At 51.6% G+C, this 18,528-nt stretch overlaps 1 protein-coding gene, 1 long non-coding RNA gene and 1 pseudogene across 4 annotated transcripts in view; 2 read left to right on the top strand and 1 right to left on the bottom strand.

Moving 5' to 3' along the window:
- Nucleotides 1–1,280: 1,280 nt before the first annotated feature.
- LOC124970470 (uncharacterized) lies at nt 1,281–4,790 on the top strand. Its single transcript, XR_007106126.1, has 3 exons — nt 1,281–1,594; nt 2,446–2,532; nt 3,060–4,790. It is a non-coding gene; the product is annotated as an uncharacterized LOC124970470 (long non-coding RNA).
- A 605-nt stretch (nt 4,791–5,395) lies between these two features.
- On the bottom strand, nt 5,396–5,915 carry LOC124969938 (60S ribosomal protein L22-like 1; annotated as a pseudogene).
- A 5,983-nt stretch (nt 5,916–11,898) lies between these two features.
- The window catches only part of Il4r (interleukin 4 receptor), a 36,851-nt gene continuing 30,221 nt past the window's right edge, over nt 11,899–18,528 (top strand). Inside the window, exon 1 of one of the 3 annotated variants that reach the window (XM_047533197.1) lies at nt 11,899–11,920. The gene's annotated coding sequence lies outside the window, so the exon portion shown is untranslated. Of the gene's footprint in view, nt 11,921–13,508; nt 13,539–13,851; nt 13,989–18,528 lie in introns of those variants that run through there. The other 2 variants (XM_047533195.1, XM_047533194.1) reach the window with 2 other exon arrangements.

The raw sequence follows: 18,528 nt of genomic DNA, 5'->3' as shown, positions 1-18,528 counted from the left end.
CCATTGTCACCAACACCATCTCCATCACCACCATCACCATCACCACCATCACCATCACCACAATCACCACCATCACCATCACCACCATCACCACCATCACCACCATCACCATCACCACCATCACCATCACCACCATCACCATCACCACAATCACCACCAGCACCATCACCACCATCACCATCACCACCACCTCCACCATCACCACCATCACCGTCACCACCACCACCACCATCACCACCACCACCACCTCCACCACCTCCACCACCACCATCACCACCACCACCATCACCACCATCACTACCACCACCACCATCACCATCACCACCATCACCATCACCATCACCATCACCTCCACCACCATCACCATCACCACCACCACCATCACCATCACCACCACCATCACCATCACCACCACCATCGTCATCACCACCATCACCACCATCACCACCACCACCACCATCACCACCACACCATCACCACCACCTCCACCTCCACCACCTCCACCTCCACCACCTCCACCACCACCACCATCACCACCACCACCACCATCACCATCATCACCACCACCATCACCATCACCATCACCTCCACCATCACCAGCCTTATCAACATCATTTACCTTCCTTTAGAGAAAGCCTGTTTGTTGAACCTCCTTACCTAACATAATAAAAATATGACTGACTGTCATTCTGCCCCTAGGAGAGCAGCAAAAGGGACCCACCTGCAGCCCCTTTGACACAGTCTCCTAGCTACGTCCACACAGCCTGACTCAGGGTTCTTGGCAAGTCCCTCTATCTTCACCAGCAACACCAGTGAACCAGGCCAGCTGATGGATCCCAGATGCTCCATGGGTCGGAAGACTCCCCTTGGGTCTGCTCTGTTGAGCTCTGTAAACAGAAGCATAGACAGGCTTATGCTCTCTCCTGTCACGTGGAGGCCACAGGACAGTCGTCACTGATGTGATTCCGTCTCACAGGAATTCTCCATATTGCTGTGGCTGCAGTTGGCTCAGGTGTTCGCAGATGTCAGGGCTTCCGCACTTCAGGGGTTTTATTTGTTTGATTGTTTTTGGCACCAGGGATTGAACCCAGGGGCACTTAACCACTGAGCCGTGTCTCCAGCCTTTTTATTTTTTATTTTGAGGCAAGGTCTTGCTAAGCTGCTGAGGCTGGCTTTGAACTCGCCATCCTCCTGCCTCAGCCTCCCGAGCGGCTGGGTCGACAGGTGTGGGGCCGGGCACGGTGGGGACTCTGCAGGTGTCTGGGCCTCCCTCTCGGTGATGAGATGCTTCATTGTCTGAGGACCCTTCCCTCCCCACAGACCTCCATTTGTGTTTCCTCTGCAGAACGAGGTCGCTCAGTCATCCCCAGCAGAGAGGCTGCGAAGTTGGAGCAGGGTCGCTGTGACCCAGAGTCCTGATGCGCTGCCTCGGTGGGACATGTGGCTTCCTCCCTCAGGCCCCGGGTCTGTTGGCGAGGAGACCGAGGAGCGCCAGCGCTGATGGCCCCAGCAGACCCAGATTCTGCAGATGCGTGACAAACTACCCCCAAGCCCAGCAGCATTTAATTTGCTTCTGAATGCGCAGCCTGGCGGGGTAAGTGGAGACAGCTTGTCTGGGCTGCGCTTGGTGTCTGGTTAAAGCATCAGCAACATTTATTTTACTCAGGATTCTGCAACTCGGTCAGAGTTCAAAGGGCTCCACTCATCTCTATTTCCCTTGGTGGCAGCTGAGATGACTCCAGAGTTGGGAGCTGGAAGCATCTGAAGTGTCTCGGGACCCAGGCTGGGCATCCCGAGCAGCTGGGCCTCCTCAGGCTTCCCTGTGCAATTCTACGTGACCTCCAATGTGTGTGGTGCAGCACAGTGACCTCAGGGTAGCTGGAGGTCTCACGTGCTAACAGGGAGAGAGAAGAAGAAGAAGAAGAGGAGGAGGAGCAGGAGGAGGAGGAGGAGGAGCAGGGGGAGGAGAGGGAGGAGGAGGAGGAGGAGGAGGAGGGGAAGGGGGAGGAGGAGCAGGGGAAGGGGGAGGAGGAGGAGGGGCAGGGGGAGGAGAGGGAGGAGGAGGAGGAGCAGGGGGAGGAGAGGGAGGAGGAGCAGGGGAAGGGGGAGGAGGAGCAGCAGAGGAGGGGAAGGAGGAGGAGGAGGAGCAGGGGGAGGAGAGGGAGGAGGAGGAGGAGCAGGGGGAGGAGAGGGAGGAGGAGCAGGGGAAGGGGAGGAGGAGCAGCAAGAGGAGGGGAAGGAGGAGGAGGAGGGGGAGGAGGAGGAGGAGCAGGAGGGGGGGAAGGGGGAGGAGGAGCAGGAGGAGAGGGGGAGGGGGAGGGGAGGAAGCAGTGCAGGTGGAAGCTTCTTTACAGCCTTGGAAGTCACATCATTGCCACTGCATCCTCATTAGGGGACAGTCACAGAAGTCATGGGAAAAGTGATAAAGAATCTGTCATATTTCAGCAGCTAACGGTGTCTGCCACTTCTCCCCTTGATGGACGTCTGGGAAGACCGCGCGGTACAGCATCCTGTTGGACGGAGAATGAGGGGGTGGGTTTTATACTTTGAAATACTTCTTTCTTCAGGTCCTGAAACTTATTTCTCTCCCTCTCCTCCTCTCTGGTCGGTCCACCTCTCATTCTCTGAGTGACTGACACTTAGAAAATGCCCTTCCTCACTTGAGAGACAGAGCAAGCCGCTGTGGTGGTTTCTTCGCCCAGATTCCTCCAGCTTTGCCGTTTCCCTGCATAGGCCTGACTCTGGGCCTCGTTGCGTGAGGGTTTTCTCTCGGCTGCTGGATCCTGCTCTGCTCCTGGTCCTGGTCCTCTGTAATCTTTCTGGAAAGTCTGGGCAAAGAACTACCGCCCACCGCAGCTTTGCGCGCATGATCGATGACTGAGCCAGGGGTGTAGAAGTGCCCCAGCCTCCCCCAGCTCGGTGGAATAAGTTTCAGATGCACATTCTCCACTGTTTCCCACAGTTCCCTGGCAGAGTTGAGTCCCAGTTGACTACAGGGATTCCCTGATCCATAATCCAACCTGTGCTAACTCTTCACCTCCCCGGCTTCCTTTCCCTAGGATCACTGCTTGTGTTAGAATCCCAGTCTGCTCCCAGTGTAAACCAAACCAAGACCACCAAGCTTACACCTGGAAGGTAGGGCTTCCAGTTAGCGTTCCGCCATGCCATGCGGAGGTTGGACGTGGCCACGGCCCCACTCACAAGAGGAAGGCGGACCTGGGAAGCCTGGCACTTTTCTTAGACCCATCAGAGAATGGAGGGCCAGCAAACTGTCAGCACAAAGTGTGGATAAGCAGACAGCATAGGGTATCACCGCCAAGTCACCAGGAGCCAGTCACTGGGAGGAGCACTTGAATGGTAATCTTGATAAATGGCCTGAGGCTGAGTGTGAACCAGCTGGGGATGTGGAAAACTGCAGGGAATCTGAGTCTCAGGAGGAGCCTCACACTTGCAGGACCCTTCACTTCTAGGAGCCCAGCACATTCTCAAAGATCAAAGAAAAATATCCTCATGCTTCAGGAAATAAAAGGGAGGAAATAACCATTTTTAAGCATGCCCAGGGGGAAAATAAAGATTAAGAAATATACCCAAAGCATTCGTCATCACAAAGGCCTTCCCGCCAAAGGAAACTACTTTGAGAGCCTTATCTGACCATCGGAGGGAAATGAGGTTAAAGCTGGCCCTCTGTAGCCTTCCTGTCTCAAGTAAGGCAAGAAAAAGTGATCTAAGATCATGATCTTGAAGGTGGTAGGTCTGGGACTCTGGCACTAATATCACAGAGGACTTCCCTCTCCAAACCCTGATCACCTCGTCAACAGGTTCCAGAATAATAACAGCAGGTGGAGATGGGGAGAGCCACAGACAGACTTTATTTAAGAAGGAGTCCTTCAGGAAACTCAGACAGAAAGAGAAGGGGAAGATAAACAAGGAGCAAGCTGAAGCCCCGGGCAACTCTGGCCATAGCAAACATCACTCACAGCCCAGTTCCTAGCCAGAGTAACATAAAACCTCACTCTAGAGTCCTAATCGTCTCAGTTCCTATTGCTCAATTCATCACATCTGGCTTCCAGCAAAAAAAAATTACAAAATCTGCTGAAGGCAAGAAAGACACAGTCTGTGGAGGAAACCACAACCAGATCCAGACTCATTAATGACACTGATTTCTGGAATGACCAGGTATGGATTTAAAAACAACTCCCATTAATGTGCAGTGGAAAGGTCAAATGGAAGCTGAATGTGCAAACAAACAAAAAAATATACATAGAAACTAAGAAAGTACCAGAGGAAATGCTAGAAATTGAAAAAAAAAAAAGAAATAGGAGAAATGAAGAATCTCTTTGATGGATACATCCATTTGAGCTTGAAGCGATGTCATTAGACAATTCCTAAACTGAAATGCAAAAAGAAAAAGAATAAACAAACGGATCAAAGTATCCATGGGTCAATCACATACATTACCTATAAAGTGTTATATATGTGTCATGAAAATACCAGAAGGAGAAGAAAATGAGAAAAGAACAGAAGTAGCTGAAATATTAATAGCTGAGAATTTTCCAAATTAATGACAAACACCAATCAATAGATCCAGGAAACTCCAAGAATACCATGCAGGAAAATGTACTGAAATGTCTACAGCCTGGAATATTATATTTAAAACTACAGAAAACTAAAACAAAGGCAAACCAAACTTGAAGGGGTAATGGAGTCACACCAAAAAACATCTTTCTTAAAGAGGAAAGACTTGTCTAGGTAAACAAGAGAGACCTGAGTGAATTATTGAAAGTGTTGAAAGAAACCCCACAAACCTAAGATTTTTATATCCAACTAAATTATCCTTTGAAAGTGAAGAACAAATAAAGATTTCCCCAGACAAATAAAAACCTAGGGAATTTGTTGCCAAGAGGTCTGCTTTCTAGGAAATGTTAAAAGAAATTCTTTAGAGAAAAGGAAAAGAACCTGGGTCAGAAACTTCAGTCTACATAAGAACATTATCTGAGAATGAACAAATTAAGGTAGAATAAAAAAATTTTTCTAAAAAATTAATAATTTGATGTAATAACTTTTAATTCAAAATGATAATAATAGCAATATATTGGGGGTTATAGCATATGGATGAATGAAATGAATGGCGGCAATGGTATAGGGATGGAAAGGAGGAATGGAAAATCATTGGTTATAAGGTACTTATACACTCCATGACCTTATGGGGTTACCTGAAACGTGGTTTTAGACTAGGTTGTTAACATGTATTGCAAACTCTTCAACAACCACTAAAAATTGTCAGTACAATGTTTTTTATTCACCGATAAACTAAAAATCCATTTTAGATGTTTCTTTCTTGTGTAGACTTCATTATTTTTATTAAAAAACAAAGCCCTATAACGGGAGACTTCACCTAGCCCTCAGACTCTGATCCACCTTCATCTTGACTACTGAGGAAGTAACAAAATTCATAAGTCTCCTTATCAGGTGCCCTCGCATGAAGCCAATCATACAGATTATTCTTCTTAAAGTATTTCTTGGTGAGATATTGCAACACCTTTAAGAGAACTGTTTCTCAGAAACAACTGTGATTTTATTCTAGGAGCATTCAATGTGAACAACAGTAGTTCTGAGATTTCCAGGTGTTCCATTGACTTTACATTTCTCCCATATAAATTTTAACTAGGAATCAATTTTAAAATTAAAAAAAAATGCAAAACTAGGAAATAAAGACTTAGCTATTCACTAGGGAAGGTACCTAAATTTTCAGAATCAAAGATTCCATTTTTAGTAGAGCACTTACCTAGCATGTGTCAGGCCCTGAGTTCAATTTCCAGCACTGAAAAAAAAAAAAAAAATTCTCCTGGATGACGAAGGTTCAAATTAAACTTCCAGAATGATCTCTTAGGCTTCTTGTCTTTCTGTAATGCCATATTGACAGAATGATGAGGAAGCAAAAATTTTAGAAAGTAAAACTGAAATGCTGAGAGAACATTGACTCACATAAAATGTTCAATTAAAAGTAGAAAAGACAGAAAGAGAGAAGATTGTTTTTTAAAACCAAAAAAACCAAGTGCAATGAATAGAAAACAATCACCAACATGGTAGATATTAACTCAGTTATATCAATAATCACTTTAAATGTAAATGGTCTAAATACACAAACTAAAAGACAGAGACTGTTAGAGTGGATTTAAAAAAAAAGACCCAACTCTATGTGGTTTATAAGAAACTAAATATAAAGGCACAGTTGGGTTAAAAGTAACAGGATGGATACACCAAACTAACCGTAATTTATTAAAAAGATGGAATTCCTATGTTAATTTCATACAAAGGAATCTTCAGAATGAGGTATGTTAGCAAGGATAAAAAGAGGCATTACCTAACAACAAAAAGTCAATTCTCCAAGACATAAATAACAGTCTTCAATGTATATGCACCTAAAATTCAGAGAATGTCCTGGTTTGGATGTGAGGTGTCCCCAAAAAGCTCATGTGTGAGACAATGCAAGAACATTCAAAGGTGAAATGACTGGGTTGTCAGAGGCGTAATCCAATCAGTGAATTAATCCCCTGGTGGGATTGACTGAGTGGTGACTGAAGGCAGGGAGGGTGTGGCTGGAGAAGGAGGGCACTGGGAGGGCGTGCCTTTGTATCTGGCAAGTGGACTCTCTCTCTCTCTCTCTGCTTTCTGATCACCATGTAAGCAGCTTCCCTCCACCACACTCTTCCGCCATGATGTTCAGCTTCACCTCAAGACCCAGGAATGGAGTTGGCCTTCTATGGACTAGGACCTCTGAAACTGTAAGCCCCCAAAATAAACTTTTCCTCCTAAAATTGTACTTCCAGCAGTGAAAAAGCTGACTAAAACAGAGTCAAAACAAGCAGCAAAATCTGATGGACTTTAAATAGAAATAGATGAATCCATGATTATTTGGATAAGAATATTACTGAAATAATAACATTGGAAGTTGGAGACTTTGACACCTCTCTTTAAGTGACAGATCCAGGAGGCAGAAGACCAGTAAAGATGTAGTGGAGCTGAATAGTCTGTCAATCAACAGGCTGTAACTGACATTTATAGACACTTCATCCAAGGATCACAGTGCATGCATTCTTCTCAAGATCTCAGGGAGCGTGCGACAAGCTAGACCACACTCTGGTAAAAAAATAAAATAAAATAAAGTAAACCTTAACAAATTTAAAAGATTAGAACCCAAACGAAGGATGCGCTCAGGCTGCAATGATATTAAACTACAAAGCAATTACAGAAAGATAGCTGGAAAATCCCTAAATATTTGGAGATTAAAGACACAATTCTAAGGAATAACACATGAATCAAGGAAGAAATCAAAAGAGAAAATTTTAAGACATTTTAATTCAATGAAAATATAGCCTATGCAAAAGCAGTACATAGATGAAATTTGTAGCGTTGAATGTGTATATTATAAAAGTAGAGGGCGGGGGATATAGCTCAGTGGGTAGTGTGCTTGTCCTCGCAAACACAAGGTTCTGGGTTCAATCCCCAGCAGCACAAAAGAGAGAGAGAGAGAGAGAAACTAGAAAGTTCTAAAAATGATGATCTAAATTTCCATCTAGGAGACTAGAAAAAGAAGAGCTAAAAAAAATTTGAGCAGAAATCAATGAAATCAGAAACAAAAAGTCAGTTGAGAAAAATCGATGAAACCAAAGAATAGTTCTATCACCAGGGAAAATCCCAAATAAACCCTCCAGCTTCACTTGCTCTTGGTTGGCTTAAAATTCACCGATTTTGGAGGTCAGGCCGCTGGGCCTCATCATTAGCGTCCCAGGAGCAGAGATCACGCCTCTGATGTGCGGATTTTGAGGATGATGGTTGTCTCTGGTGCTCTTCAGGGACTCTCAGGCTGTTTCTGGGGAACGCTGCCCTTCACCCCGCCCCGGATGTCAGGGGTACAGGAACAGGCTGAAAGCACCCGTCTTCATGAGGTGTCTATTTACTCTGTTGCTTCAACCTTTGAGTCGGATTCTACTCCGTACGCACTACCTGTAGACGGGTTGATCCTCTGAGAAATGCCTTGTTCAAAAGATAACACGGCACTGACTTAACCGGGACCTCCCGCGTCTCTGCCCACACCCCCCGCTGAAGGCACCCACCTGCCACCAGGACCAGAAACGCCAGGCCGTGGAAAGAGAAGACTCCCAGCTTCCTGGCAGAGCTCCCCCTGTTACAGAAAAAACAAGAATATTCCCCTCCTTTGTTAGCCTGTCCCCCTCCCCCATTATTCCTGTCCTGTAACTGACCCCCCTTGGTTCCCTGGAGTTCAGGAGCTGATCTGTGGGCAAACCTGCCTCCTTTCCATCCTCTGAATACGGCCCTTTTCCTCCTGAGTACTCATCTTTTGGACATCAGTTTCCCCAAGGGATGAGCTTCCTCACCTGGGTTGGGTAACAAACAGCCCTCGGAAAAACATTTCTATCTGGGATAATCAAGAGAATGAGAGAAGGCACAAGTTATTAACCTTGGAAATGAAATCAGTCGTACTACTACTGATCCTGTGGACAGAAGGAGGATAATAAAAGAAGATTACAAACAATGCTATGTTCACAAATTTAATAAGGGATACAATAGATCAATTCTTTGGAACACACAAACTAACAAAACTCAAAATGGAGAAATCATTATCTTCATTTGCTTATGTCTTACTAAACAAAGTGAATCAAAAAGTAACAGTACCCCACATACACGTATGATTACAGGAATGGTATGAATCTACACCGCGCACAACCAGGTGAAGTCTACCAAACATTTAAGGAAGAAAAATACCAATCATTTTTTTTTAACAATCCCTTCCAGAAAATAGAAGCAGAAAGAATAAGCCCTAATTCCGTGAGACCACCATTACCTTAATACCAAAACCCCAAACAAGTAATTACAAGAAAGGAAAACTGGGCTGGGGAGATAGCTCAGCTGGTAGAGGGCTTGCCTCGCAAGCACAAGGCCCTGAGTTCGATCCCCAGTACCGCAAAAAAAAAAAAAAAAAAAAAAAAAGAAAGGAAAACTACAGACCAATATCTCTCATGAACATAGATGCGAAAGTTCTCAAAAATGTTCGTAAATCATATCCAATAATGTATACAATTGACTTCCAACCAAGCAGGGTTTATTCCAGGTATGTCAGCCTGATTCGACCTTCCAGAGTCAATTCACACAATACAGAAAAGGCCTTTGATGAAATCCAGCACCCACCATGACAAGGACGCTCAGTGAACCAGGAGCAGAGTGGAGGAGGAGGGTGTGGGGACAGAAGAAGCTACACGTGGAGGGGGATTGATCCACCTTGACAAAGAACGTCTGCTGAAACCCTACTGCGAACACACTGCTTGGTGGGGAGAAGCCAGATGGCTGTTCCCTCAATGTCAAGGTCAAGACAGCCCTTGCTCCTCCCAGCACTTCAGCATCAACCCAGAAGTCCTACCTAATGCAAGACAAAGAAAAAAATAATAGGTATTCAGATTGAGACGGAAGAAGCAAAACTGTCTCCATGTCATGCTTGGATCTCGAATGGCCTTCGAAAGCTCCCAGGATTGCAGGCTTGCTCCCAGCCACGGGTGCTGTTGGGAAGTAGTGGAAATCTTGGAAGGTGGGGCCTCGTGAAGAGAAGTGAGGCCGCTAGGGGTGCACTTGGGGGCCCAGCCCCTTCCTCTTTCTCTCTTTGCTTCCAGCTGTCTGGAGTGAGCAGTCTTCCTCCCCTGCAAAATTCCATCAGGACATACTGCCTTGTCACAGGCCCAAAAGTAATAGACCAAGTGACCATGGACCTTTGAAAAAGGAGCCAAAATAAACCTTTCCTCTTTTACTTTGGTTTTTCTCAGGCGTTTTGTCACAGTGAGAGAAAGCTGACTAACACACTTTGTAGATGACATTATTGCCTGTGTGATAAAATCCCAGAGTCAACAAACAACCTCCTAGTATTAATCATTGTAGTACAGATTCGAGATACAAGATTAATATACAAAAGTCCATTGCTTTCCTATATACCAGTGATGAAAAATTGGAATTTGAAATTAAAACTTAATGCCAGTCACATAAACATACATACAAAAAAAAAAAAAAAGGACAGGGAAAAAACACATAGGTATAAATCTAACAAATGTGTACAGCATATGTGGGAGGCAAACTATAAAAACTCTGATGAAAGAAAACAAAGAGCTAAATAAATGGAAAGGGATTCCATGTTCATGGATACAAAGACTTGCTAGTTAAGATGTCATTTCTTTCCAACTTGATCATGGCAACCTGGATCAAAAACCCAGGAAGTTATTTGGGAAAGTTATTTTGTGTCAACAGATTGATTCTAAAGATCAGATGGAAAAGCAAAAAGACCTGGAATAACCATGGGAGGAAGAACAAAAGCAAAGTTGAAGGACAGACATCCCCCAACATTAAAATTTACTGTAAAACCACAGGATTCAAGACAGTATGGTTGGTGACGAAGTCCAGGAAAAGACATGGAGGAAACTTAAAAGCTCAGCGAAAGAAGCCAGTTTTCAGAGGCTACATTCTTTCTGATTCCAATCCTCTGTCCTTTTGAATAAATGGAGACAGGAAAAAGATTGCCAGTTTCCAGGACTCAAGGTGCATCATGGAACATGAGGGATATTTTCTTTATTCCCAGTGCTGGGGCTGGAACCCAGGGTCTCGTGCATGATAATCAAGTGGCATCCAAGCACATGATAATCAAGTGGCATCCCAAACCCTGGCATAAGGAATTTTAAAGAAGGTCTTTATGTCACTATGTCAGTAAATGCCTAACATAATGCAATTGTCAATATAGAACTGTACAAGAGAGAGACTGAAACTTAAACTCTAGACTTTAACAATAACATGCCACCATTGGTTCATCAGTTTTGACAAATGCACCTCACTGATACAAGATGTTAACAATAAATGAAATTTTGCACAGGGAGAGGAACCTATGAGAACTCTCAACTATCTGCTCAGGTACAACTATCAAGCTACAACTGGACTGAAAAAACTGAACTCCCCAAAAAGAAAGTCTTTATTTTATTTTTTTTGGTACCAGGGATTGAACCTAGGGGTGCTTAACCACTGAGTCACATCCCCAGCCCTTTTTATTTTTTATTTCGAGACAGGGTCTTACTAAGTTGCTTAGGGCCTCGCTAAGTTGGCCTCAAACTTGCAATCCTCCTGCCTCAGCCTCCCAAGCTGCTGGGATTACAGGAGTACACCACCACGCCCGGAGAGTCTATGAATTCTTTAAAAACAGAGAGATAGGCTCAAACACAGTTAACTGCATTGTGATATAATGTGGGCTGAATTTAGGATGAGGCAAGAACTTGGGGACTCCCTGGATTGGGAGACATTTTTAATTATTCAAGGGCCCCAGGCCCACTCCAAAGCCTGAGAGAACAGCCGCCGACATAGCTTGGATGGCTGATGACTGGACCTGTTTAGGGGAAGATAAACCACAGGCCTCAGAACAAGGGCCTGTGTTCTCTGACTCCGCATTTTGACGCAACCTCAGAGTTACAGAAAAGTCTCAAGAAGAGTCCACAGAATTCCCATAATCCTTCCCCCCAGACTTCCCACGCGTCTTCACGTCTGACCACGTCTGTGCAAGCCTTTCCGGTCGGTCTTGTCAGCACTGTTTGGAATCGCATTTCCCAACCCAGCCACAGGCTGAAGGAGAGGCTCTGATTAAGCGCCAGTCTGATAAACATTTGCCCAGTGCCTAATGCACGCGGGCGCTGCTCCAAGCACGTGCTCGGGTACCTCGCCATCCCCCCTTACGGAGCCCCAGCGGATGGCTCCCTACGTTCTCCTCCTTCAGGAGCAGGGTGCTGGGGCCCAGCGAGGGGGAGCCCCTCGGCCCAAGCCACACATCCAACAGGACGTCTGACAGGGAGCAGAGTTGGCACTCAGACCCAGGTGGCAGGTGAGAAATAACAAAGGGTGGGTCACAGACTCAGGGGACAGACCGGGAGCCCCGCGGCTCATTCCCCAGGGACGGCAAAGGGGGACTTGCTGCGTCTTCCAAATGACTTTGGGCTCAGAGTCAGAGAGCCCAAGGAAGTCCCCAGCTGGACGAGAGGGAGCTTCCAGGGTTGGAGTCTACACTGCCTGGGTCCCAAGATCCACCGTGGAGAAGCGTGCGATGTGCAGCAAGTGTGAGCGGGTGTGCCTGGCCGGGGTGGGAGGGTGTGGCCGGGAGTGGGGGTCACTCCGGGACTGGACAGTCCTGCTCCTCTCCCAGGGCCTCCTCCCAGCCCTCTCCGGTCAGCCTGGGTGCATTACACTCTGTCCCCTGTGGCCGCCCAGCCCGATGTCCAGGCCTAGGAAACAGAGCTGGGACTTTCTTCTCTCCCTGATCCCAGAGGACCTGGTGCACGGAGGGGTCCGTACACAGAGGTTGGAGGATGGGGTTCCCCCACGCCCCCACGCCATGTTTCACCCCAGTTACTCCTTGCTGCCCACGCCACCTGCACTCTTTCCCCGTCCTCGTCCCCACTATTCTTGGGGTCCCCAGGGAAAGACCACCCCCTCCAGGAAGCCAACCCTGACTCCCACTACAGAGTCCACTCTACTGTCACTTCGGGTCTTGCACACGTGGTCATAAGCCTTGGTCTGTGTCATGTCTTCTCATCTGCATCTGTCACGGGGAGGAACATGGTAGGACCAAGACAGAGTGAGGGCATGAAAGAATAATCCAAGTACTGTGACCTGTCCCCTCGGAAGCCAACCCTCACCCACCAGGGCTTTGCTGCTTTCCAGGCTCACCCTCCTCCACGTAGCTTGATCCCACTGGGCTCTCCTTGGCTCTGAGAGGTTTGCCTCCACCCTCAGGGTTGAAGCTCCTTGAAGACAGGATGGGGTCAAATTACTCTCTGGATGTCCTGTCCTTTCCTGCCCAGAATGAGTCTACCCATCTCTCACCTCTTACCTCTTTCACTCTCCTCTCTCTCAAGGCTCCACTGCTACCCTGCCTTCAATGAAGCTCCAACATGCTCGGTCGGTTCCCACCCCAGGGCCTTTGCACTTGCTCTTCCCACTTCCTAAGGTGTTCTCCCCCCAGGTCCTCTTTAGGTTTCCTGCTGGAGAGGCCTTCCTCAGAAAGGCCTTCCCTATCCTGCCTTATCATCCTAATAGATCCTTCTTCGTTTTAATTTTTCTTCTTAGAGCTTGAAATATTTGAGGTTTGTTTGCTGTTTCCTACCATCTGGCTCCATCGGGGTTTTTATGTGATCTGGTGGTCTGTGAAGTCTGAATTCCGATCCCAGCTCCACTGAGCAAGTGTCCTAACAGTCCCGTGCCTGTTTCCCTACTGTAAACAGATGACAGGTCATCCGGAGGAGGAAGTGTGCTCATGGACGCGGCGGTGCCTGGCCAGGGCCTGACGGCTGTCCTGACTTTTGACCGAAGGTTGTTTTGCTATTTAAATTTGTCTCGCGTCGGAGCTGCGTAAACATTCGCAGGAAATGAACAAACATTGGCCCTTGGAAGCCGGGCTGCTGGGAGAGGGAGAAGGATCGAGACACAAGGGCGCCTCCGCAGAGGTGCGGCCGGGGACCTGCAGGGAGGGGGACGGGGCAGGGGACAGGCCCCAGCGGAATCTGGGAGGCCTGGCTGCGGCTGGCACTGTGTCCCCAGAGCAAAGGGACCACTGCGGGGCTCTGGGTCTACGGAGGGCGACCTCGGCTGCTGCGTGGGGGACGGCACCTCTCATCCACAGAGACAAGGGCACTGATTGGTTTCCTCCACCCGGAGGCAGCCGGGTGCGAGGCCGGGCGGGGCGGCGCTTGCAAATACCCGGGGCGGGGCGGAGCATGCAAATGCACGGGGCGGGGAGGCGCATGCAAATACACGGAGCGGGGCGGGCGCAGGAAGCTGGGGCGGGCGGGTCCCCAGCCTAGGAAAGCCCCGCGCAGCACGGGCCAGGGCAGGCAGCCCAGTGTCGCCTCTTCCCGCTCGGGCGCCGGAACAGCGAATGGCGCAGGGGCGCGCAGGTAGGACCCGGGGATCGCGCGGATCCAAGCGCGGGGCGATCGCTCCGGACGCGCGTCGGGCGTCCGGGCAGGGCTGGGGCCCCAGGCAGAGGGGACCTCGGGGACCGTCCCGACCCCGCATGGGGAATGCCTGCCCGCTGGGGCCCCGCGGGACCCCGAGCCCGTTCCTCCCCGCCTGCGGAGCGCCGCTAGGGTCTGTCCACTTCGCCCAGGGCCAGGAGCGGGGTAAGCTGACCCTGGTGCTCCGGCACCCCGCGCGCCCCGAAACGCACAGCCCGTGTCGGGGACTTGGCGAGTCGCGAGCGTGGGGTGAGAGCGGTCTGGGACCCCTGCTCTGCGCCCAGGAAGTCGGCAAGGGGTGGGGACAGCTCCGAGAACCGCAGGGTCCGGCGCGGGTCAAGGGGTCGGGAGCCCAGGTCGGTCCTGCCCCGGGTCTCCCGCTTCGGACGGCGCACGGTCGTCTCGGGGGACTTTGTTCAGGGTCTGTCCGGAGCGCGAACCTGTGGAGCGAACCCCGCCGGGCTTCTGCGGTCGGAGCGATCTGTCACGGTCGCTGAACAGATGAGCACGCGCAGGCTCAGGCCGCCCCAGGTGACGCCCACCGCCCATGGGGGAGCCGGATCGGACCCCGCGGCCCAAGGCCAGCAGCCTGGGAGCCCTGGCTCCCCGCCGTGCTCACGAAACCACCCAGATGACCGGCTTCTCCAGGGGAATTTTGTAAAATGGAGATTCCCAGGTCCCTTCCCTGCATTCAGATTCGGTGAGCCCGGGAATCGGGTTCTCCCTCGCCCCCGCTTCGTCTCTTTCTCTTTTAGTAAGACGGGCGCTTCTTAGAACCCGGCAAGACGGATTCAGAGAATGCCCCGGGTCAGCGCCGACCCTCCCAGACCCTCTGCCCTTCTGCAGCCCTCTGGGACCTGTGGCTGTTTTGGCTTCTCCCACACCCGTGGCGTACTTAGGAGCCTGGGCATTTGCAGGGACATCAGTCCTATCCTAAAGGGCGATAGGGAAACCCCGAGGCTTAGGCACAGGTCTGGCCAGGGTGTCCTTGCCAGTCAGGGGCTTCCAGACAGCCCACCCCATGATACAGAGGAGGGCGCGGAGGCCCCGCACACGGTGCTCCGATCTCCTGCCTGGCTCCCAGTCCTGGACACCCGTTCTGGCTGTCCAGCAGCTCCCAGCCTGCAGGAAGATAGATGTGGATGTGGCCCTGGGGCGAAGGGACCATACAGGTGTGCCCAACTCTTCCCAGGCAGGGGGACAGGCTTCCTGCAGACGGAGACTCCTCAGCCTGCTCTGGGAGGGGCGTGGAACAGTTTGGCTCTGGGGGCACAGGAGGCCGGAGAGGGGAGACCAAGACAGAGAAGGCGGGCGCCAGCCGGGGGGTTAGGCCAGTGCCCTGTGTGCCAGCCGGGAGAGTGGGTGCAGATTCCTGGGCCCCGCCCTGCTCCCGTCTCCCAGTTCCAACACGCCCAGGCAGGTTGGGGCCAGCCACGGCTTTCCAGGGTCTGGGCAGTGACTCAGTGGCTGAGACGCCTCACACAACAGCGGCCAGGTCACAGAAGGCCCAGGCGCGGCCAGGCAGGCCAGTTGCTAAGGCGCACCGTCTCCTGTTTGACCGGGAGAGGAAATCAGGCGTCCAGGGAGGCGGGAGAGCTTTCCTAAGCCCGTCCTCCACTGCCTTCGCCACTGCTGGAGGACGGGGACCTGATGGTTTGGGGTCAGCCGCCACCCACCCCCTACTGACTGCCTCTGGGACCGGGCAGGGCAGAGCTTCCTCACACGAGGAGGAATAGGATCTTCATGAGGGCGCAGGGCACCCCGTTTCCTAACACGGGGCGGGGATGGCGCGGGGTGGTAGAGCGCGCACTCAGCATGCGCCGGGCCGGGCTCCGCCCCCAGTACTGCAAAAAAAAAAAAAAAAAAAAAAAAAAAATTCCAACAGATACTCCATGCTCAGTGCAATGCCCATCACAGAGTAGGTCCACAGAAACGTCTCTGCCTGCTGCTACCGGTCAGGAAGGAGAGCTCAGAGGTTAGGAGCAGGGGCTGGGAGCCTGGTGGCCCAGGCGCGGAGGCTGGCTCTGCTACTCCCCATGCAGCTTGCTTCTGGGACCCGAGTGTCCCCTGGTGCAGTGGAGACAGACCTGGCTGATGCCAGTCACGTACAGGGATCACGTGAGCTCAACGTGACCAGTGCACAAAAGGGAGCCTGGTGCAGCGCGAGCGCTAGGTAGTTGTTGGATAAACACGGCCGTGTTGTCCGCAGCCTCCCAGGAGCCCCACTGGTTGGGGCTGAGTCTACCCACGTGGCAGACGAGGAAACTGAGACTCGAAGATGCGTGCAGTGGCCTTCTCTGAGGTCCCACATCCCAGAGGACAGAGGGAGCTCTCCGTCCCCGCTGGGCCAGTTTGCTTGTGTGACCGAGGACGCTCATGGCAGGCCCCGGGGAGATCTGCCCAGGCACCTTGGCCAGACTTTCAGGCTGGACTCGAGCAGAGGCCTTGGACCAGCCACGACCCTCGTGACTGGCTGGATATCTTCCGGCAAATTGCTCCGTGTCTCTGCCTGAGGCAGAAAGAAGGGCACAGGCTTGGAGGCAGGAGCCCCAGCTGTAGATCTGAACTTGCTGTAGCTGTGCCGTCCTGAGGAAGCTGCTCAACCTCTCTGAGCCTGTCCTTGTTCGTCACGGGTCTTTGGAAGGAGAGTTCATGAGGCAGTTTCAGAGACGCCCGGCCCTGGAAGGGGCTCGGCGACTGCCCTGCTCTCTCTGGCTCATAGGACAGTCGCGTCTCCAGGCCTTTCGCGTTGCTCCTTCCAGGATCCGTGGAGCACCTGGGTGTGTGGGTGCTGGTGAGGGAGCGTCAGGCCTGTCCGCAGACTCTGGTGAGGGCCGCATCCCGCCCCGCAGCCCGGGTCTGGGAGCCGGGTTTTGTCCTAACTCACTTGGAAGCGCGGGCCCTTCCTCGTCCCCCGCGGGATGCCCGCGTCCTGCTGCAGGTGTCCGGGGACGGGTGGAGGGCGCTGCTCCATAGCCCTGGAGACGGGGGCTCCGGGGAGACTCAGAGGAGGTGGCATTCGAGAGGCAAGGGAGGCCCGGGGAAGAAGGGCCGGGAGCTCCGCGCGCCCACTTCCGGCCGCCTGCGCGCTGGGCTGCGCTCGCCTCTGTGCGGCCCTCTCCTTTCCAGGAAGAGCTGAGGATGCGCTGAGGTTTCGGTTGGGCTCACACTGACTCACTCTCCGCCCGGGGCCCCGGGCCTCCTGACCTCCTCAGGGCTGCTTCAGAAATCCAGAGCCAGCCGGGGACCGTGACCTCCCGCCAAGGCCACCTCCAGCTGGCCCGCATCTGGAGAGGGAGGAAGTGGGTCTTGGGAGCTGCACGGGGACCTGGCCGAGGTGTGTGGGAGGGACTGGCCCTAAGAGCCTGCAGCGCCAGTTGACAAAGCGAAAATACCAAGCTAGGGGCTGGCGCTCGCTCCCAAGACAGACCAGGGCTGGGGACACAGCCCTGAGGTACCCAGAAGCAAGGACCCTCGTGGAAATGACAGTCGAGTGGGGAAGGCGACACCAAGGAGGGAGCTTTTGAGTTGAGACCTGAAGTCACAAGACATGTGGCTCTGCAGGCAGGGAGGGAACCAGGGAGTGGGAACGGCACGTGCAAAGGTCCTGAGGTGGAACAGGCTTGGTGGGTTCGTTCCACGGCAAGGGAGTGGGTGGGTGGGGTGGAAGCAAGTGAGCAGGACAGGGGTAGATAAGTGGGGGTAGCAGTTGCTAGCTGAGCTCTGCTGATCCGTGGCACTGAGCCCCCTTTGACAGAGCCAGTGATTTTACAGGTGGCGACTGAGTGGAGTCGCAGGCAGTAAGGAAGCCTGGAAGCACCGGGCAGAGAACACCCGGGATGGTGGAGGTCGGGTTACCCATCGGGGACAGGGTGGGGAGGAGGCGGGGTGTGAGCAGGGGTCTCCCCCATTTCCCTAAGGGTGGGCTTGGGTGGACACTCGCTGGCCTCCCCAGTCACCGCTGCAGAGTCTGGCCTCAGGCCCGGGCTGCGCGTCCCAGATCTGTCAGCCCCGCCCGGGAGCAACCTTGAAGAGGAGCCAGTTTCTTGGTTGGAAAGAAGGGGGTGCGTCGTCCTGCTATAGAGAACTTGGGGAGCCCCGAGGTTTTCCTGGAGCTACCAGGGAAGGGTTCTGCCTCCTCAAAAGAGGAAGTGAAACTCTGTGGGGAGGAGGGAGGCCAGATCCTGGGGCTGGGCCTCCCTCCCAGCCTGCAGAGCCCAGCCTCCTGGCCGCCGGCCTCAGAGATGGAGCCTTGTGCTTCCAGAGGCCGCTGATACCACAGCTGGGCAGCTGCCGCTGGGGCAGCATCTTTCCTGAAATTGAGCCAATCGAGCTTTCAGGAGCTTGCGCCTTAGAGTAACTCTTTTTCTTCTCCAGCCCAGGATTTCTGTCTTCCAGAGTACACAACCATGGTTAGTTCAGATCTATCCTTCCTGATTAGATCATGAGGAGTCGGTCGGGCTTGGGACATTATTCAGTC

Source organism: Sciurus carolinensis, chromosome 18 (genome assembly GCF_902686445.1).
Source record: "Sciurus carolinensis chromosome 18, mSciCar1.2, whole genome shotgun sequence".
NCBI classification, from domain to species: Eukaryota; Metazoa; Chordata; class Mammalia; order Rodentia; family Sciuridae; genus Sciurus; species Sciurus carolinensis.
This window is presented reverse-complemented; position numbering and strand designations above follow the sequence as displayed.